The 23771-nt window shown below is 37.2% G+C and overlaps 1 protein-coding gene across 5 annotated transcripts in view; it reads right to left on the reverse strand.

Annotated features, from left to right (window-relative positions):
- UBE3A (ubiquitin protein ligase E3A) overlaps positions 1 to 23771 on the reverse strand; it is a 96429-nt gene that overhangs the window by 32116 nt on the left and 40542 nt on the right.

Raw genomic sequence — 23771 nt, forward strand, 5'->3', positions numbered from 1 at the left:
CATACTACCCTGAACCCAAAAGGTGTCATTAAAACTTCCTCATTAATACCATGGTACCATTAATACCTCATTAATACCATGCCATGGGAATATCAAATATTTTAAACTCTCTTTAGAGCAAAATCTTATACCCCTCTTACTTTGTAAGCTTAATGTATGTGAATTGAATGTTTCATTACTGCTGTTCCAGAAGACCTAGCAAGGTCAGTCAAAGTGAAAGTGTTAGTCCCTTAGTAATGTCCGACTCTTTGCAACTCACTGACTCGTTGCAGGCTGACTCATTGTAGGCTGCAGAACCGACTCACTGGAAAAGACCCTGATGCTTGGAAAGACTGAAGGCAGGAGGAGAAGGGGACGACAGAGAATGAGATGGTTGAATGGCATCACTGACTCGACAGACATGAGTTTGAGCAAGCTCTGGGAACTGGTGATGGACAGGGAGGCCTGGCATGCTGCAGTCCATGGAGTCACCAAACGTTGGACCCAACTGAGCAACTGAACTGAACTGAACTGACTGTAATCAGGAGACTGTAGCCCACCAGGCTCCTCTGTCCATAGAATTCTCCAGGCAAGAAAACTGGAGTGGGTTGCCATTTCCTTCTCCAGTGGGTATTTCCGATCTAGGGATTGAACCCGGGTCTCCTGTATTACAGGTAAACTCTTTACCATTTGAGCCATCCAGGGAAGCCCAGCAAGAATACTGAAGAAGGGGTTATTTCATCAAGTAAGAAGCTGGACTAGATTTCTATCTTTACGGTTTATTCAAATCTTAAGATCTATATACTTCTACTACTATTGATGTTATAAGATGACCATAACTTTGAGTAGTCTACTGAATTAAAAAAAAACCATAATTCATAGCTATTCTTTTTGGTTCCAAATACACATGTAGGAATAAAAACATCAAATAATCATAACTAGAAAAAAATAATTTACCTAATTTAATTCTTAAGATGTTCTTACAATTATCTCACAAACATGTAGGACTAAATGGCAAACAGTATTAGTTTAAATCTTGTTAATCGTGAGATACATCTTGTTAATCATGAGAAAGGGAACAACTCACAAGAAGACAAATAAGGGACACATTAGTAACTTCAATTTTCTCTCAAAAGTAGGACTTTGTCTCTAAACTATCAAGTTAAGTGACAAACAGTAATAAACACATTCAATTCATTCTGCCGCTCTGTTTTTCAGATGTTCCATGCAAATTTACCACTTACTACATGCAAATAGAGGAAAAAAGAAAAACCCACAAAATGCTCTTAAAAACTGCATGAACATCACTTGAGATATATTATTATATGCAGTTATAAATAATTCCACTCCTGAAAATTAAAATATTATTCCAAATATATTACTGTGCAAAATATTAAAGTGACAACATGTAAAGAGAAAAAAAGGATCTATAAGATTTATGCCACATATTGCTGCTTCTTCAAAAATGCAATAGCTTTCCCTTGTGAGAATATAAATAAATACGCATTTTCTTTCTGGCAGAAAATTATTAACATACATCAAAAGTCTTAAAAATGAATACGAGGATCAACCATATGAACCAAAGATCCCATTTTTGGTGAAATAGGACAGTTTTGCAAAATACGATGTTTCTATAAAGCCTGGGAAAAAACTGACATACCATAAAAATAGGAGATTGCTAAAAAGAACTGATAACCATCCATCCACACAATGGAACAAATAAAAATTATCAAGATCTGAATTTAGCATAGATAACATTAATTGATATTTTAATTGTAAAAGTCAGTTACAAAGTACTGTCATAATTAGCCTTTTTTATTTCAAAGTGTTAATAGCCATTTCTCTGAATGTGATTGGATGGGTTTTTAAAATTATTCTATCATGTTGCTTGGAAGTTATTTTTTCTATAACAGTACTTTATTAAAATTAATGCATATGAAAGGGGAAATGTTAGTGGTCTTAAAACTTCATATATGTGATTTGAATGGCTTCCAGGTTTACTAAATTATCAATATGATTTTTTAAAGATTAGTTTCAAAGTTCAAAATACCAAAAATAATTTAGCTATTTTTAGTAAGAATGTTGGGTTTTGTCCTTAAAAAAAAAAAAAGTCATATACATAATTCTTTTTAATGTAATGCATAAACAAGTGTGAACACCAAAAACAGAACAAGACTGAGAAGTCAGAAAACTGGCTCTAAGTCTCAAAGCAGCTGTACTATTGGGCCTCAGTTTCCAATCTTTAAGGCTCCCTATAACAGGGAGGTGAGCAAAGTACTAGCATTTATTGAATAGCTGGTATCATACTGGACACACTGCTAGGCACCGTAACACAGGTTATCTCAGCTGAGTTCCATGACTCTGAGGATTATCATCAGTCTACAGCCAAAAAGGGACACAGAGTCAAACCATGTATCCAAGGTCACACAAAGGTAACTGCAGAACTTGGATAAAAACAGGAGTCCAGAGGCCTTCCAGCTTCAGAGTCTAAGTCGACCATACTGCCTTACAGAAGGTGATACATTTCAATTTCAATTCTTAACAATAGTAGTACTAAAAAACTTATATGGAAAAAAATATCCTATAAATAGTATGTAACTGAAAAAAGTAAAATGCATTCTGAAAAGCCATAATTTGAATCTCATATTTATGGAATATCTGGCATCACACAAGAACACAAGCTTCTTGAGGAACAGGTAGCACTCTATTCAGCAAAGTAAACATATCTATTTTTTGAAGACCTACATGTTAGGCATTTTACAGATACTCTCACTTTGGAAGATAGTAAACCCTGTAAGTTAAAAGCTCACACTCAGGCCAGACTGTCCAAGTTCACATGATGGCTCTGCCACTTAGTAACTATGTGACCCTGAATACGTTTTTTAAAATCTCCTGTGTCTCAGTTTCCTCATTTTAAAAATGATGGTATATACAATTATTATGGTTGTGAGAGAACTGAATGAGTTACTATATGTATAAAAAGTCCTTAGAACACTGCATAGCACACAGTTTAAGCACAAAGTGTTAGCCAAAAGTGTTAGCCACCATTATTGTTTTAATTGTTACTACCATCCTAAAAGTCTGTATTATGCTCAGAGGAGTTACATAACTAGTCACCCATCTTATAAGAGATCTGAATCTAGGTTTGACTCCAAACCTTGGGCGTTTAATACCATTAAGAAGATATTTAGGAGTAGGCCCCTCTATTTGAGCCGCTTCTCTGCCCCAAGACTTAGAAACAGCAGCTAGACTGATGAGACAAGACTGAAAGGCCAAGCCAGAATCTCCATGTTATCAGTGGGATCAACCATATCAAGTATTTTTCTTCTTCCCTCACTTCACTGACACCTGGAATTAGCTGTACAGAATTCTGTATCCCCATCTAATTAAGAGCATATTAAAAAAAAAAAAAAAGGTCTTGACATTGGGAAATGTGTATGCTAATAATGACATTTTGGTAAATAACCTGTACAAGATTAATCCCTATACACAAAGAGTTACCAATTCAAAGATCACGGACCAAATCTGTCACCTGCTTTTTTTAAAAAGCTTTGTAGACTAAGAATTGTTACTAAATTTTAAATGGTTGAGAAAGTCAGTTAAAAAAATTAAATCGTGTGACATGTAAAATTACATGAAGTTCAAATTTTAGCATCCACAAAGTCTTACTTAGAACATAACCATGCTCATTGATTTACATGTTGCCTACTGCTGTTTGCACACTAAAGCAGCACAGCCGAGTAGTTTTCAGAGATTGTACAGTCTAGCCTGCAGATCCTAAAATAAATACCACCAGGCCATGAGAGAAACAATTTCCCAACTCTTAATTTAGAGATTGTGCCCTCCAGTGATGCTTCCATCCAATCACGTGACCTCCTCACTCTGTTCAATCAGCAAATCAGTGCAATAAAATGCATAACTCCCTCAAATGTGAAGAAAAGAGGGAGGGAGGAAAGGAAAGATAAAGAAGGGACAAGGAGAGAGAAAGAGGAGGAAGAAAATAAGAAAACAGGAAAGATATGAAGAAAGGTCTTTTCCCTATTGGTTCCTTCAGTGACACATTATAGGTCATTCAAAACTATCTCAAGATGGGTTCTGGCTTACTTTCTATAATTTCCTTACATCTTACTTTTATTTTATGCAAAAAAAAAAGAAACCAAGTACTTTATAACATACTGACTTTTTATTAAAGGTACTTTTTCTTATCAAATCCTGTGAAACCATCTAGTGAGAGTGCTCTCAATGATCTTGACTCTTGACATTACTTAACACATTTAAAACAGTACTTCCCACTGACTTACCTTATTTCTATGAATCAGTAAGACAGTCCTACAAGTAAATGTTCTATGGAATAAATCGTATGTGGAGGGCAAGTTACTCTAGAAAACGTGGCAGAAATCTTTTTAAGAATGGTTTCACCTTCAGGGAAAGGGATGTCAGTGACTGAAATGTATGGGGATAAAAAAGATGGATTGATGAATAAAAGTAGAGGGATAGATATGTGACAAAGCAATGTAAATAATAAAAACAGAATCTAGATGACAAATGAGATGAAAAATTCTAGTAGAGGTGATGAAAGTCCAGCTGAGTTACTTCAAATCCTAAAAGATGATGCTGTGAAAGTGCTGCACTCAACATGCCAGCAAATTTGAAAAACTCAGCAGTGGCCACAGGACTGGAAAAGGTCAGTTTCCATTCCAAATTGCAAAGAAAGGCAAAGCCAAAGAACGTTCAAACTACCACACAACTGCACGCATCTCACATGCTAGCAAAGCAGTGCTCAAAATGCTCCAAGCAAGGCTTCAACAGTACATGAACCAAGAACCTGCAGATGTTCAAGCTGGATTTAGAAAAGCCAGAGGAACCAGAGATCCAATTGCCAACATCTGTTGGATCACAACAGAGTTCCAGAAAAACATCTACTTCTGCTTCACTGATTATGCTAAAGCCTTTGACTATGTGGATCACAGCAAACTGTGGAAAATTCTTCAAGAGATGGGACTATCAGACCACCTTACCTGCCTCCTGAGAAACCTGTATGCAGGTCAAGAAGCAACAGTTAGAAACAGACACGGAACAAATGGATTGGTTACAAATAGGCAAAGAAGTACATCAAGACTGCATATTGTTACCACGTTTATTTAACTTATATGCAGAGTACATCATGTGGAATACTGGGCTGGATGAAGCACAAGCTGGAAACAAGACTGCAAGGAGAAATATCAATAACCTCAGATAAGCAGATGACACCACTCTTATGGAAGAAAGCAAAGAGGAACTAAAAAGCCTCTTGATGAAAGTGAAAGAGGAGAGTGAAAAAGTTGGCTTAAAGCTCAACATTCAAGATCATGGCGTATGGTCCCATCACTTCATGGCAAATAGATGGGGAAACAGTGGACACAGTGGCTGACTTTATTTTTCTGGGCTCCAAAATCACTGCAGATGGTGACTGCGGCCATGAAATTAAAAGACTCTTGCTCCTTGGAAGGAAAGCTATGACCAACCTAGACAGCATATTAAAAAGCAAAGATATTACTTTGCCAACAAAGGTCCATATGGTCAAAGATATGGTTTTTCCAGTAGTCATGTATGGATGTGAGAGTTGGACTATAAAGAAACCTGAGCACCAAAGAATTGATGCTTTTGAACTGTGGTGTTGGAGGAGACTCTTGAGAATTCCTTGGACTGCAAGGAGATCCAACCAGTCAATCCTAAAGGAAATCAGTCCTGAATAATCATTGGAAGGACTGATGCTGAAGCTCCAATAATTTGGCCACCTGATGCGAAGAACTGACTCACTGGAAAAGACCCTGATGTTGGGAAAGATTGAAGGCAGGAGGAGAAGGGGAAGACAGAAGATAAGATGGTTGGATGGCACCACTGACTCAATGGACATGAATTTGAACAACCTCTGGGAAATGGTGAAGGACAGGGAAACCTGGCATGCTACAGCTCATGGGGTCACAAAGAGTCAGCCATGACTGAGCAACAACAAAGATGACGGGCACATGGCATCAACTTATCTGCTTGTTTGTAAATTTTTAAAATAAATCATGCAGGGAAAATACTGTTGCCATATTGCAACTTTTTTAGAGAACAGATCAAATAAACAGCAGAGGGAATGGTTTCAGCCATCAATGAAGGAAAAGGAAAACCATCACCATCAATGACACAAATACCACATTTGCTGACTCAGTTTTTGGAACAGTCCAGTATTTAACAGAAACAAAAAAACCCAAAAAACCCTATAATAATAAGAGTTATACTCTGATCACATTATGTACAACAACTTAATTTGTCTATTAAGGAAACAAATACGAGGAAAGTATGCTAATGTTCCTGTACCAACAGCAAACCACTGACATCAGAACCACTGAAACAACTGCCAGCAATATAACATGAAAGTTGAAAATGATCTTAAATTGAACTTAATAGGAAGCTGGAAAATAAACAATGAATACAAGAACAAAGGCAATGAAATAAACAGCAACTATCAGGGGACGTCCCTGAGTGGTTAAGACTCCACACTCCCAATGCAGGGGGCGTGTATTTGATCCCTGGTTGGGGAACTAAGATTCAGCATGCTGCATGGTGTGACCGGTAAAAAAAAAAAAAAAACAACAACAACAACTGTCAGAAAGTGAAGATGTATCAGTGAACAATGAGCAAACAAGACTGGAATTAAAATTAAAAGGAATGATAGAGCTTAAAAGAATCAGTACTGTGACTGCAACCTAAAAACTACTGGTGGACAAAGTACAGAATAATGAAAGGCGATAAAAAGGCAAAGATCAAAAGAACATGTGAATGTTAAGTCTAAGGACTATAACTGAAAATAAAATCAAATGATGATGTGAGGAATCAAGACGTCAGAGATAAAACACAAAGGGCCCAAGACTTGTATCATCAGTCTATAAAGCTAGTAACCACTGTTTACTAGCATCAAAGTAAGCAGAACACCTTTGTTTCTTTTAAGATATTACCTCTGTAAATGTGCCATCCCCTTTCCCAAAGTTTTACTTAACATAAAAAAATTTTAAGAATGACCAATGTTATCCTAGATATTAGTAGGCCTTATAGAAACAGATCCAATGAAAAAACAACTGTGACACAGCTATGATCAGGTTTAAGGTAGTGTCTGTTACAATGGACCTGAATGAATTATTAAATTATTTGAATCATGAACTCATTATTACCATGATCCAAACAACAAACCATTAACTACAGAATAAGATATAGTTTTCACCAAAAAGTTTTTACTTAAATTGGTATATTTTACTTTAGAAATATATTCAACAATAACTCCTGAGTACTCTTTTCTGAGGTTTATAATCTCACTGCCTAAATAGTTTCTTACACAGTATACACAGAAACTGTAGAATAAACTTATATAAAATTACTCATCTTAAAAAACCTTTTGGTTTTTTTAAACAGCGTGACATTTTAGAGTGAAGTATAACACACAAACAATAAAATATATCCATCCATCTCCCTCCAATTAAGATCTGAAAAGGAAAGGAATACAAAGCACATGCTGGCACTGCTGCAGAGCAACTACTAATTCTCTGTGATGATCATGAAATACGATCTTTGATTTCTATTTCTGATTCAAAGACAATCAAGACAAAACTTGTCCCATGACTAATTATACACTTGAGTGTCTACCATGGATCAGGCAATATGCTGTAATTTCTGTGATAAAGATCTGGCTGGCTGGCTATTTTGCAATTTAGATAGCTAGATCACCTATAAAATAATCTTTTTGTTAGGGAGCTCAGAAAACCTTGGAGTTATTTAAAAACTTAATAGAATTTAATATACACTGCTGAGAAAACACCTAGAGTTCTTTCAATGTTAGGGTGAAAAAATTATTAAGACAGATATTTTAATTTATACTAAAGATTATTTAATATGTATCAAAGTTAGTTTTGTATAGATGATAAATGAACCCATAGGTATATTTCTCCATTAACTGAACTGTACAACTACTAAATTATCTGAAAAAAGATAAAAAACTAACCAGCTAACCAGAATTGAGTCAGCAGAATAGAGAAAAAGGAAGCACCAGATTCTCACACAGAAACTCTGACTTATATGTGATGCCAAAACTTTTTTGAGAGCTCTGAAACCAGTTAGAAAGCTGCAGGTACCCCCAGCAAACTCAAAGACTAAACCAGCCAGAAATGTGTAAGAAAAGTTATTCCATATCAACTGCCTCAACCTCTCCCCAAGTAGCACAGTTCACAATAGTGATGAAAAGCCTAACTTACAGCATCACCCTTGATAAGGGGGAAAAAAAAAAGAGAGAGAGAGAGAGAGAGAATTATGTCCAACATTCCAGTTTTTCTAGGGGCTGTATAAGGGACTAGTTTCTGTCTAGCCTAACTCAGAGAACTGGACCCAGCATACACTGGATGCTAAGGGAAAACAAATGGCAGGTCTCTGGCTTGCTGTAGACCCAGAGAACCTTAAATGAGACAGAAAGACACAAGAGAGGGCAAAAGACTATACACTCTTGAAAAAAACAACCAATAATAAACCCCTTCAATTGAGAAATTACAAGGACAAGTCCAGAGAAAAAGCACCCCCTAAAAGATTTTAGAGGTACCAAGATTCTCTAGCTACGCCGAATGATGTGATCCTCTCCTCTACGAAGCCAGTCCATGAAGAATGGGAGAGAAGGTGTTTTCTAAATGCAAAATCCACAACAACAAGACACACAAAAAACAGAATCATGACCCAGTCAAATGAACAAAATAAAGTTCTAGAAAATGACCTTAAACAAATAAGAGTTCTACAAATTAAAATGACAAAAAAATTCAGTATAATTGCCATTAGGAAACAAAGTACAACAGAACATAAATAAAAAACTAGATGAAATCATGATGCATGAACAAAATGAGAACATCAACAAAAAGACAAGACAAAAAAAGAACCAAAAAAAATTCTAGAGCTGAAGAATATAATAACTGAATTGAAAAATTCACAAGAGGGGATCAATGGCAGATTTGATCAAGCAGAAGAAAAAAAAAAAAAAAAATCAATGAACTTTACGGGTGAGTCTTTGAAATTCCTGAGTCAGAATGAAAAAAAGCAAAAAAAAAACAAAAAGAAGAAAAGTGAAGAAAGTCAAAGGGACTTACGGGATAGAATATCATCAAGCTGACCAACACATGCACTGGGGAATACCAGCTAGAGAAGAGAGAATGAAGCAAGCTAAATGAAAAACTAATAGCCAAATGCTTCCCAAATCTGAGGAAGAAAACGGACATCTAATTTTAAGAGGCTCAAAGGACTCCAATTAGGATGAAGAGTCGGACACGACTGAGCGACTTCACTTTGACTTTTCACTTTGATGCATTGGAGAAGGAAATGGCAACCCACTCCAGTGTTCTTGCCTGGAGAATCCCAGAGACAGGGGAGCCTGATGGGTTGCCATCTATGGGGTCGCACAGAGTCGGACACAACTGAAGCGACTTAGCAGCAGCAGCAAAGAGGCACATAGTAAGATGCAAAATAAAAAATAAAGAATCCTGAAAGCAACCAAACAGAAACAACTGGTCACACACAAGGAAGCTATCATAAGACTATAAATAAACTTATCAGCAGAAATCTTTGCAGGCCAGAAAGGAGTAGGATGACATATTCACAGTGCTGGAGATAAGTAACTTCCAACTAAAAACACTATTATTTGGCAAAACTGACTTTAAATGCAAAGGAGATATAAAGACCTTGTAGCATAAAAAAAAAAGCTGAGCTAGTTCATCCCCATTAAACCTGCCTTACAAGAAATGCAAAAGGATACACAATAAAACAGCATCTGAAAATATAAAGCCTTCTGGTAAAGGTAAATTTATAGACAAACATAGAATCCTGTAATACTGCAATGGTGATGAGTATATCACTTTATATTCAGGTAGAGTTAAAACAGAGCAACATTAAAAAAAAAAAAACTCAACTCTAAGGGCTTCTCTGGCAGTCCAGTGGTTAGGAAACCACCTGACAAGACAGAGGACACAGATTCAACCCTGGTTAGGAAACTAAGATTCCAGCTGTTGCCAAGCAACTAAGTTCTTGTGCCGCCACTACTAAGCCCACGCATCACAACTAGAGAGTCCATGAACCACAACAAAAGATCCAACACGATGCAACAAACATTCTGAGTGCTGTAGCTAGCACTTGACACAGTCAAATAAATAAATAAGTATTTTTTTAAAACTCAGCTATATGTTAATGGATAGGAAATACAAAAAGGTGTGATTTATGTCATAACAAAAAGGAAAAACATATCAAGTTTTTGTATCCAACTGAAATAATTATTTGTTTAAAATACATCACTACTACTGAAAGATGTTATGTAATCACCGTGATGAACACAATGGTAAACACCAGCTCCCCCAGTGACTCAGTGGTAAAGAAGCTGCCTGTAATAGCAGCCACAGGAAACACAGGTTCAATCCCTGGGTGGGGAAGATCCCCTGGAGAAGGGAATGGCTACCCACTCCAGTATTCTTGCCTGGAAAATTCCATGCACAGAGGAGCCTGGCAGGCTACAGTCCATGGGGTCACAAAGAGTCAGACAGAATCAAAATGACTTAGCACACAAACACAAAGAAAATACTTATAAAAGACGCACAAAGAAAGGAATCAAAGCATGTCACTATAAGAAAAAAAAACACAAAGGAAGACATCTCACAGGAAAAAAGGGAAAAAATAATTATACGATATACAAAAAACAATTAGCATGATGGCAATAATAAATTCTTTCTTTCCTATCAGTACTTTAAATATTAATGAATTAAACTCCTAATCAAAAGATACAGAACAGCTAAATGGGTTACTAAGTTAAAAAAAAAAAAAAAAAAAAAACCCAACCGTAGGGAAGAGAGTAAATTAGCCAAGACAGCATGTTCAGGCTCTCTTGCCCCAAGTTTTGTAAACAGTGAGTGCGCGGCAGCTGAGATCACTGATCGCACTATGCATGAGTGTCACGAGGCACTGCTTGGTCACAGGCTACTTTGTGCTGTTGGCACTTGTAAGCTCCACCTAGAAAGCGGCAGCATTACTGCTGCGTCACGGCTGTGCCCGTAGGACCAGCCACAAGAGGAGAGTATAGCAGTTCTGCTGCTACGGCTGCTGTGCCAGCCAGACAAGAATAAAGAATAAATGGGTCCGCAATTCCTATGGCTCCTTGAGTTTTCTTCCAGTTTCCCCACTTGTGCCTTGTCTACCATGGGTTCAATAAGCAGTGTGCACAGTGAGATACAATGACAACTGGCGTCAAGAACACTATCAGCAAGACACCAACTAAATGCTGTATACAAAAGAGTTACTTTACAGATACAAGGACATACATACACAAGTTGAAAGTGAAATAAAGAAAAAACATACTATGCAAGTGATAACTGAAAGAAGGCAGATAATATATGAGAAAATAAAGACCTATAAGTTAAAAACTGTCATTAAGAAACAACGGACATAACATGTAGTTTTTAAAAAATGATCAATTCACCAGAAAGATACAACTAAAAATATACACGCAGAGCACTGAAATAAATTAAGGAAACATTGACTGATGGAAGGAAGAAACAGTAACAATTATAGTAGGACATTTTAGTACCTCACTTTCCATATATATATTTATATATATATCTACCTGACAAAATCATTTGGGAGACAAAGGACTTGAACACTATAATAGAACAAATGGACCTAACAATCAAATAAAAGACGTTGCACAAAACAACAGCAGAACCTCCAATTCCTCAATTGCACATGAGACGTTTTCCAGGAAAGAGCACATGCCACGCCACAAAACAATCTTAGCAAAATTTCAGAAAACGGTGATCATACTGTGTCCTTCCCAACTGCAACAGAATGAAATAAAAAATCACAATTAAAAGGAAAACTTGAAACTAGCCACTATGGAAACTAAACAACATAGTCTGAACAACCAATGGGTCAAAGAAGAAATCAGAAAGAAAAAAAAAAAATTACAGAATACCTTGAAAGAAACAACTATGAAATACAGCATACCAAAATGTATGGGACGAAGCAGAAGCATGGGAACTTCAGAGTGGTAAACACCCACATTAAAAAAGAGAAAAGACTTCAAATCAACAACCTAATTTTAGACCTCAAGTAACCAAAAAAACAAACTAATTCAAAGTTAGAAGGACAACAATGAAGATTACAAAGAAATGAAATAGAGCACAGACGAAGAGAAAAACTAACCAATGACAGTTGTTTGGGGGGAATTTCAAGAAAATCATCAAATCATTTGCTAAACCAAGAAAAAACTCAAATTTTCAAAATCAGATGAAAGAAGATAAATTATGATGATGCCACAAAAATAGAAAACGTCTTTAGAGACCACTAACAACAAGATACACCAATGAGCTGAATAACCTTAAAAGAAAATGAGTATATATTTCTACAAAAGTCCAGAACAAGATAGTTTCACTGGAGAATTCTACCAAAGATTTAAAGAATTAACACCAATCCTTCTCAAACTCGTCCCCAAAAATGAAGAGAAGGATACCCTTCCAAATTTACCTATGAGACCAGCATAATCCTGATGCCAAAATGAGAGACATATGAGACAAGAAAAATACACACCAATAACCCTGATGAATACGGATGCTGCTGCTGCTAAGTCGCTTCAGTCGTGTCCAACTCTGTGCGACCCCATAGATGGCAGCACACCAGGCTCCCCCGTCCCTGGGATTCTCCAGGCAAGAACACTGGAGTGGGTTGCCATTTCCTTCTCCAACGCATGAAAGTGAAAAGTGAAAGTGAAGTTGTTCAGTCTTGTCCAACTCTTCACGACCCCATGGACTGCAGCCTACCAGGCTCCTCAGTCCATGGGATTTTCCAGGCAAGAGTACTGGAGTGGGGTGCCACTGCAAAAATCAATAAATTACTAGGAAGTAAAATCTGACACTTTCAAGTTATACACCACCACCAGGTGGGATATATTCCTGGAATGTTAAGGATGTTTCATCGTATGAACATCAGTCAATGTCATATACCAAACTGCCAAAATGAAGGACAAAAATAACATGATCATCTCAACTGATGCAGAAAAGCATTTGACAAACACCCTTTCATAACAAAAAGTCAAACTAGACACAAAAGGAATTACCTCAACATAATAAGGGCCATATAAAAAGTCCACAGTCAGTATCATGCCCAATGGTGAAAAACTAACAGCTTTCCCTCTAAGATCACCAACAAGGCAAGGATGCCTGCTCTCGTCATTTGTTTTCAACACAGGATTCCTGGCAATCCTAGTCAGTGCATTCAGATAAGTAAAACCAAAGAAAGCATCCAAATAGGAAAGGAAGAAACAAAATTATCTCTGCCCACAGGAAACCATAAAGATCGCACACACACACACACGCACACACACACACACACAAACTGTTAGAACTAATAAATGAATTTGGTAAAGCTGCAGGATGCAAAAATCAGTTTTGTTTCTATGAACTAACAATGAACAACTTGAAAAGGAAATTAAGAGAATATTCCCCTCCATACCAGCATCAAAAATAAAATTCTTTAAGAGAATATTCCCCTCCATACCAGCATCAAAAATAAAATTCTTATGGACAGACTTACTGAAGGAGGCCAAAGACTAGTACACTGAAAATGACAATACACTGCTGAAAGAAACTAAAGACACAAACAAGTATCCTGTGTTCATCAACTGCAAAACTGAAGTGCTATTAAAAGGTCCATACTACCCAAAGAAATCTAAAGATTCAATTTAATCCCTATCAAAATCCCAATGATATTTTCTCAGAAATGGGAAAAAACAATCCTAAAATTCATATGGAATCTCAAAGTATGCCAAGTAGCAAAAATAATCTTGAGAAAGAAAACAATGCGAGAGGCTTCCAATTCCTGATTTCAAAACATCTTTACAAAGCTACAGTAACCACAACAGCATGGTACTGGTATAAAGACAAGACATACAAACCAATGGAACATAACAGAGAATCCAGAAATAAACCCTTAAAACCTAACAGTCAAATGATCTTCAACAAAGGTACCAAAGGTATACAATGTGGAAAGAACAGTCTCCTCAAGTGCTGCTGGGAAACTGAATATCCCCACACAAAGAATGAAGCTGGACCCTTAGTTTATACAATACAAGTTAGCTAAAAATGGATCAACCTAAATATACAAGCTGAAACTACAAAACTCCTAGAAGAAAACATAAGGGAATGGTTAAAGGACATGAGATTTGGACAATGAATTCTTTGGTATGACACCAAAAGTACAGGCAACAAAGGCAAAAATAGCCAAATGGGGCTATATCAAACTTAAAACTACATATCAAATTTATGTAACCTTGCTAAGAAATGTAGGTCTTTTGGAATTTACTGACTATGGGCTTTCAGGACACTGTTTTCCTGACTTCCTTTCTCTCTGGCTGTTCTTCAGATGCTTCCCTTCCTCTAGAAATGCTTATACTCCCCAGGGACAAGCCATTAGACATTTTCTCTTTTGTATTTCTCTTTGGAGATTTTCATCTTTCAAGGCTTTAGCAATACCTGATTACTTCCAAATGTCTTCTTCAGTATATTTCAAACTCTGCCTGAGAAAACAGAACTATTATTTCAGATCTTATGGCTATTTTTTATGGGCTCTTTCTTCAGGGAACTGTTTAAGGGGTGGGGGGTAGAAGGAACCCAGAAGATTTTTAACATCACAGGGACTCAGGAGGTATGGCAATATAAAAAGAGGCAATTTAGCCAAGATGAATTGCAAAGGATGACTGGGGAACAGATGACAAAGAGGGTAGGAAGACTGTTTCAGATAAGAGAGAAATGAGTGAGTGAAGGCAGAAGAGTCTGAGAACAAGGTCTTAAGACCACTGGATGCAGTTCAGTAGCATAAAGTTCAAGGAAGGACTCAAAGACTAAGCAAAGGCAGGGAGAGGCCAGATTATGGGAGAATTTTTAAGACATGATAAGGAATTCAGATTTTAGCCAGCAGAGGAGTAATCTAACAAAGGTCAGTAACTTTCTTCCCATAAAAATACACATATACTTCATCTGGCAAGAAGTTTCAGAATATTCACACACTTTTCATAAACCACTAGATAAGAACATCTGCAGCAGGAGTCATTAAAGGGTTTTAAGTAAGTCAATGACTAAGTCAAATCTGCCTTTATGATAATTCCATGCTGTAAACTGGGACCAAAATTGGCAAAACTGGAGGCAGGCAATCTAGTTGGGTAATGACTACTATTAGAGACCAGACAAAGAGTGAAGAAGTAGCAGGAAAGAAAAGGAAACTGATGGAAGAAACATTTAAAAGATGTATATGCAGAGGTAATGAATAGAAAAAGCTGAATACACAGGTTTTCTGGGATGGGCACCTGAGTAAAAGGTACTGTTACGAGCTGAAATAACAAAAACAATAAAAATTCATTAACATAGTGAGTGGTTTTTGCCCACTATGGCCTTTAATCCTCACAAAGTATTCTAGGAGAAGGACTGTAAATTATTCCCACTAACAATTCTTAAAATCTTTTAAGGACATGTACAATATAATAAAACGCAAATTCACACTGATCCCAAAAACTGCTTCGCTGGAGTACTTCAACAAAATAACAGGGCTGTGCTCACTCTGCCTTCTGAGAAGACTCAGTCAGAGGCATTCATCCCTACTATGAACCAGAAGCATATCTCCTTCTATTTAAAGATTCAGCTTAGTATCATTTCAGGATCATGACTGCTGCTCCCACAGTAACCTGTACCTATTTTCAGTACACTTTATAATAAGTGCCTATTAATTACATGGTAAGCTCCCTGAGACACACGATTTGACCATTTATCTACAGTTACGTTCTCAGAACCTAGCAAATTTCAGAAATTCAGTGAGGATTCTTCATTTCCTCTCCTGATACTGTCTAGAAAGCAGTGTCAATTAACTATTTTTTTCTAGTACTTAACCACGAAGGGAGGCAGGTATCAGGATACCTCCCAGTTCCTTAGGCGTATCAGAGGCACACAAAGATGCATGCAAAGGCTCAATCTGGACAGCAAGAACATGGTGTCAGAACCCAGGAGGGAATCCTGGAAACAGAAGAGCCACCTTTATTTTGTATCTTTTACTTCAGAATGTACTTCAAGACATTATTTAATCCAAAAATATTTTTAAACACATATAAGTATATTTAATTTGGAGTTGTATATAAATTTTTTCTTCCACTCCACAGACAAAAGAGCATCTATGCTACATCTCAACTTCTGATTTCTGGTTCCACAAGCTAGAAAGTAATTACTCCAATCCAGTAATAAAAAGATGAAGAGACGAAAGGACTCCACAACTCTTCTTGGATTCCTAAATGACGGAGGAGCATAACGCCAAATGTCCCTAATACTGAGAGACAGGCAAATACAGGCAGTCATAGTTTACTGAAGCAGAGATCCACAAGTAGGAACCTGTGACAGGACAGAAAAACCTTAACTGTAATTGACAAACTCCTACAGGCTCGGCCTTAAGAAAATCTGGACTTAAAAACTCCATAGAGGGAGGGGCCAGTCATAGGGGAGCCCCCAGAATTTTTATGAGAATTACCCCAAGGAGCTTGAGCAGGTTCTCAGAGCCAGTACTGAGGAAACTCCTCTCATGCTTCTAGCAGGGGGGGCAGAGAAAGGAACCATTTCAAGATATACCAGTGCCCTCTTGAGAGTCCCTGGGACTGCAAGGAGATCCAACCAGTCCATTCTAAACAAGATCAGTCCTGGGTGTTCTTTGGAAGGAATGATGTTAAACCTGAAACTCCAGTATTTTGGCCACCTCATGCGAAGAGTTGACTCACTGGAAAAGACTCTGATGCTGGGAGGGATTGGGGGCAGGAGGAGAAGGGGACGACGGAGGATGAGATGGCTGGATGGCATCACCAACTCGATAGACGTGGATTTGAGTTGGTGATGGACAGGGAGGCCTGGCGTGCTGCAATTCACGGGGTCGCACAGAGTCGGACACGACTGAGTGACTGAACTGAACTGAACTGAAGTGAAGCGCCCTCTCTTCTTACCAAGGCCTGTCCTCAGGCAAAAATACTTTATCCTGATGGGATATTATCAAATGCTTTCTTTCCGCTTACATCTTACTATCACATTACTGATGGCCTATTACAGCAATTCCGTTTACCTGGGAAATCATGCCAGCTATCAAGAAAAAATTACAAGGCATACTAAAAGGCAAAAAACACTATTTGCAACCACAGAGCAAGCTTAAGAATTAGAAATGGCAGAGATGTTGGAACTATCATACCAGGAATTTAAACTAACTAAGAGCTAGTTAATATATAATTTACTAAGCTTTAATGAATAAAGCAGGGCGTCTCTGGTGGCTCAGACGGTAAAGAATCTGCCTGCAATGCAGAATACGCAGCTTCAATCCCTGAGTGGGGAAGATCCCCTGGAGAAGGGAACAGCAATCCACTCCAGTGTTCTTGCCTGCAGAATTACATGGACAGGAGCCTGGCAGGCTACAATTCATGGGAGTCACAAAGAATTGGACCCAACTGATTGACTGACTGACACACAAGTTGGATTATCACAGGACTGCAGGCTTGGTAATTCACCATATCAGTAAGACTAAAAAGGAAAAACCATATGATCTTTTCAGTGAATAAGGTAGACAGCATGTAAATGTAAGCAGAGATGGATATCCTAAGAAATAACCAAAACAAACAAACCTAGAGATCAAAAACACTGTAACAGAATTTTTAAATGTCTTTTGAGGGCTTAATAGTAGACTGGAAACAACTAAGAAAAGAATCTCTGAACTTAGATATTATCATCAGAATCTTTGAAAATTGAAAAGCAAGGAGAACAAAGACTAACAATTGTGGGACACTATAAAAAGTGTAACACACACATAACGGGAATACTAGAAAAAGAAGAAAGGACCATCAGAAATATCTGAAACAATCACTGAGAAATGTCCTTAAATTACTATCAGATACCAAGCTATAGATCCAGGAAGCTCAAAAAACACCAACCAGGAGAAATTCCCACTCTAAAACCCTACACTTAGTGATACCATTTTCAAACTACAGATAATCAAAGATAAAGAAAAAAAATCTGAAAGAAGCCAGAGGAGGAAAATTCCTTACCTACAAAATATCAAACATAGGAATTACATCTGACTTTTCCTCAGAAACCATGAAAGGAGAGTGAAATGAAATACATTAAGTACTAAGGGGGATGGGGGCAATGGAGAAAGAAAAAAATACCAACCTAGAATTCTATACCCTGTGAAATTCTTCTGTAAGAGTGAGGCAGAAATAAAGACTCTGACAAATAAAACTTGAGGGAATTTGTTGTCAGCACACCTGCCTTCCAAGAATGTTAGAAGAAATTCTCTAAAGAGAAGGAAAATGATACAGATTGGAACCTCAAATTTACATAAAGGATGAGTACTGATAAAGAAATAAGTGAAAAGTATACAGATTGGGACCTCAGATTTACATAAAGAAGGACAAGCACTGATAAATAAGTGAAAAGTAAAAGAAAACCTTTTATTTTTCTTAATCTTAACTAATCTAAGACATACAAGTTGTTTAAAATAATATCAACTATGTACTTGGTTTATGATACTTATGTGTACATATGTGTGTGTGTATCTACTCATGTATGTGTATACGTTGTTGTTGTTTAGTCACAAAGTTGTATCTGACCCTTTTGCAACCCCATGGACTGAAGTATGCCAGGATCCTCTGTCCATGGGATTTCCCAGGCAAGAATACTGGAAGGGGTTGCCATTTCCTTCTCTAGGGCATCTTCCTGACTAAGGGATCGAACCTATGTCTTCTGCACTGAAAGGTGGATTCTTCACCACTGATTGTCAGAGTGGATCAAAAAACAAGACCCAATTATGCATTATCTGTACTTTATATATAAAGACACATATAAATTAAATAGGAAAAATATATACCATGCGAACAATAATCAAAAGAAAGCAAGAGTAGCTATATTAATTTCAGCCAGAGCAGACTCCAAAGAAAAGCTATCAGGGTCACACCTCCTAGAATAAAGAATAATGGAAATGAAAACAAAAATAAACAAATGGGACCTAATTTAAAGTTTTGGCACAGCAAAGGAAACCACAAACAAGATGAAAAGACAACCTTCAGAACAGGAGAAAATAACTGCAAATGAAATAACTGACAAAGGATTAATCTCCAAAATATACAAGCAGTTCATGTAGCTCAATAGCAGAAAAACAAATAACCCAAATCAAAAAATGCGCAGATCTAAATAGACACTTTTCCAAAGAAGGTGAACAGATGGCCAATAAACACATGAAAAAATGTTCAACATCACTCATTATTTAGAGTAATGCAAATCAAAACTACAAGGAGGTTATCACCTCACAGCGGTTGGAATGGCCATCTTCAAACAATCAACGCTGGAGAGGCTGTGGAGAAAAGGGAACACTTGCACAATTAGTAGGAATGTAAATTGATACAGCTACTATGAAGAATAGGATTTCTTAATAAACTAGGAGTAAAACTACCATATGATTCAGCAACCCCACTACTGCACATATACCCTGAGAAAACCATAATTAAAAAAGATCCATGTACGCCAATGTTCATTCCAACAGCATTTATAATAGGTAGTACACGGAAGAAATCTAGATGTCCGTGTTATCAACAGATGAATGGATAAAGAAGTTGTGGTACATATACAATAGAATATTACTCAAATATAAAAAGGAACGAATTTTAGTCAGTTATAGTGAAGTGGATGAACCTAGAACCTGTTATACAGAGTAAAGTCATTAAGAGAAAGTCAAATATATATTAAGTCATTAAGAGAAAAACAAATATATATTAAAGCATATATATGAAATCTAGAAATATGTTATTAATGAACCTATTTGCAGGGCAGGAATGGAGATGCAGATCTGTGGACACAGCAGGGGGGAGAGGGCAGGACAAACAGAGTAGCACTGAAACATACATACTGCCACATGTAAAAGAGAGCTAGTGGGAAGTTGCTGTGTAACACAGCGAGCTCAACTCCACGCTGCTCTGTGACAACTCAGAGGGGTGGGATGGGGTGGGACTGGGGAGGTTCAAGAGGGAGGGGACTCACATATACTTAACCACTGATTCACCTTGTATGGCAGAAACCAATACAACAATGTAAACCAGTTATCTTCCAATTAAAAATAAAACAAAGTAAGTTATCAGGGCTAAAAGGGGGCATTACACAAGGAGAAATGGGTCAGTTTTCCATGATAATATCGCAATCCTTAATGTGTATGCACCGCACAACAGAGCATCAAATAACTTCAGGCAAAAAATGATAGAACTACAAAGAAAACTAGAGCAATCTACTATTATAGTCGGAGACTTCAATACCTATCTATCAGGAATGGGCAGATGGAGCAGGCAGAAAATCATTAAGGGCACAGATGGACTCAAGAGCACCATCAATCAACTGGATACAACTGACATCTCTTGAATATTTCATCCAACAACAGCAGATTACACATTCTTCTCAAACTCACATGGAACAGACCACATTCTGGGCCAAAAAACACACCATAACACATTTAAAGAACATTAGACTTCCATCCTGGTATTAAATGAGCCAGACAATAAAGAAATTAATATGAAACCAGTCAAATGATATTAAATCCCATGAAGATAAATACAGCATGGGAAAAGGAATAGGGAAGACAGAACATGATCATTCTTTGAAGAAAGTTGGTCAAGGAAGGACTCTCTGATAAGGATCATTTGAGAGCTATAAAGCAAAGGAGAAAGGAAGCCATGTGGTTATCAGAGAGAAGGATCACAGAAAACAGGCACACATCTTAAGAACACCAAATCATTAAGGGCAAGAGCATTAAGCAAGTGAGGATAAAAATGGGCAAAAGAAAATACAAAGGTCACAAAAGTGAAAGGAAGCACAGAGCCTTGTAGATCCTTGGACTTTACTCTGAGGGAGAGACCTCTGAAAAGTTTTGAGCATAAGTAACAGGGTTTAATAACTTCAATCTTTGATCCAATAACAATTAGCTATTTCAATTTACATTATGGTTGGTATACTATGTGCTGAGTTGCTCAGTGGTGTCCAACTCTTTGTGACTCCATGGACTAGAGCCTGCCAGGCTCCTCTGTCCATGGGGATTCTCCAGACAAGAATACTGGAGTGGGTTGTCATGCCCTCCTCCAGGGGATCCTCCCAACTCAGGTCTCCTGTATTACAGGCAGATTTTTTACTGTCTGAGCCTCCAGGGAAGCCCAAGAATACTGGAGTGGGTAGCCAATCCCTTTTCCAGGGGAACTTCCTGACCCAGGAAATCAAACCAGGGTCTCCTGCATTGAAGGTGGATTCTTTACCAGCTGAGCTACCAGGGAAGCCCTATGAAGAAATCTTATCTATAGATAATAGATAATAATGGCCTGAGGACTATGGCCTGAGGACTAAGACCTTGGTCATGCCAACATTTAGGGAAAAAAATAGCATTTGCAAATACTGAACCATAAATCACTTGATACACTTACCCTTGGTTCCCTTTACAGTCTTAATTATATACCTAAAAACATAGCCGAAGTGTTAGAGATAAGGTTGCGGAGTAACTACCAAAGACAAGAAATCTGAAATTACTAAAACTGCTTTGAAATCATTAAGAAAATTAAAGAGTCTAAATTAGTATGTAAAAAAAGACTACTATATGGTATGTAGAATTTAAACAAAATCCAAGTATATTATATAATTGAATAAAAAGATCTGGGTTATTGTGTCAGTTCTATTTCGAGGCTAAGCTATAAATTAGCATGCAGCTGTTAAAAACTATGTTTTTCTGTGCTCTAGGAAATGGGTGACACTAAGAATTTCTAAAACCATGCATATTCTTTAATTTTATATAATTATTTAAAATGTACTCGAGGTGTTCCCTAAAGGATATCAAATGCAAATATATCTCAAAGTGGTAAAAAGAATCACGCTTTAATAAATATAAGATGTTGCCATTAATAAAACACACTAGTTAATTCTTAGATAAAAACAAGAATCCTTCATCGCCTATTTTGTAAATCAAGACACATAAGCTTAAGGTAGAAGAAATCTTACTAAACTACTGCCTAGTTTTGGTTTCTACAGTTATAGAAATTTGAGAAACTGTGGCAGACATGAAAACTTAGAACTATAGTCTCACCATTATGGCCAGAAGCTTAGAAATCTTTGTTAGTTCTAATTTCCAGTTACTCCACCTTACAATGGGCAACAGCAATGATACCTTGCTAAACTCAACCAGAACTTAACACCAGAGTCTCATCTGGAACCTCATGATAAACATCCTACCACACCTCACATTCTTGCCATACTACAAAACACAAGCCTCATCTTTCCTTTTCATTCTTTACTCTTGATGCATCCATCTAACCTCTTCCATCAAGATCGCCAGAAACACATTCATATCTTCAATTGCTTTATATAATGTTTTCTCAATCTTTTAGCTTTCACTGAAACCTAACTTGCCCCCAAATGCATTTCTTATAATTATTTTAAGTGACGTTTCCACAGACAACTCAAATCCCTAAATGTACTGTTATCCTTCTTATTCACTGTATTAAAAACAATGCCCACCCCCCATTTGAAAGAAAAAAAAAAAGCACAACACAAACACAACTTATACTTAGAAACTTTCTGGTAAATTGCACTAATATACTAAAGCCTCTATTTTGCCCCAGTTATATCACTGGCATTGTGACTTCAATGCCTGTATGCATGATCTATCCCAACCCTCAAGCCCCCAAAATACTTGACTTTCTTAACTTGAGGGTCCCTCATCTCCTCTCAGTTTCAGCCAATCACTACCTTAGGCTCTGATCATCATCATCTATGCTTGTAAGAGTTTCACTTAAACTGAAACTATCTTTGACCCATCATGCGTTCTATAACCAACCCAACATCTTCATCTGGCACCACAACCTTTCCAACAGATGACATGTAAATTCAACTACTCCAATGTTAACACTCTACACACATGCCACTCCCATCTGTTCTAATAGCCAATGGTGAAATACCATGCATCTTTTTCTGGCTACTACAGAAAAGTCGTCTAACTGCAAGTATGGATAAGTTAATCTTAGCTGGGTACCCTGTTAGCATGAGACTCTCAATATCTGGTCCACTTCACCCATTTTCCCCAAGAACTTTCCAAGTTTTCAGCCTTTTCAAATCCCCTAACCAAACTCTTGAGTTCTACAAAAACTACTTTAAAATGTTTCTTAAAAAGTTACATGGTCAAAAAACTATAAAGAGAAATACCCGTGCTCCCATTAGGATGGCATATAGTGAAGGAAAAAAAAAAAATTACAAATGTTGAGAATGTATGGAATTATAACCTTTGTGCATTATGTGGTCAAACTGTTAAAGTGGTACAGCCACTCTAGAAAACAGTATGAAGGTTCCTTGTGCAAAAAATTAAAAATAGGACTATCATATGATCCAGCAATCTGACTTCTGGGCATATACCCAAAGAAATAAAAGCAGGGTCTCGAAGAGGTATTCTTACACTGCAGCATTATTCACAATAGCTAAAACAAAAGCAACCGGTGTCCATCAGCAGATACATGGATAAACGAAATGTTACATACATACAACAGATTATTCAGTTCCTAAAAGGGAAGAAAATTCTGACATACACTACAACATGGATGAACCTTGATATCATGCGATGTAAGTAAAATAAGCCAATCACAAAAAGACAAATACTGTGGGCACTCAGAGTATACGAGGTAT

This window comes from Bos taurus, chromosome 21, assembly GCF_002263795.3.
Source record: "Bos taurus isolate L1 Dominette 01449 registration number 42190680 breed Hereford chromosome 21, ARS-UCD2.0, whole genome shotgun sequence".
Classification (NCBI taxonomy): Eukaryota; Metazoa; Chordata; class Mammalia; order Artiodactyla; family Bovidae; genus Bos; species Bos taurus.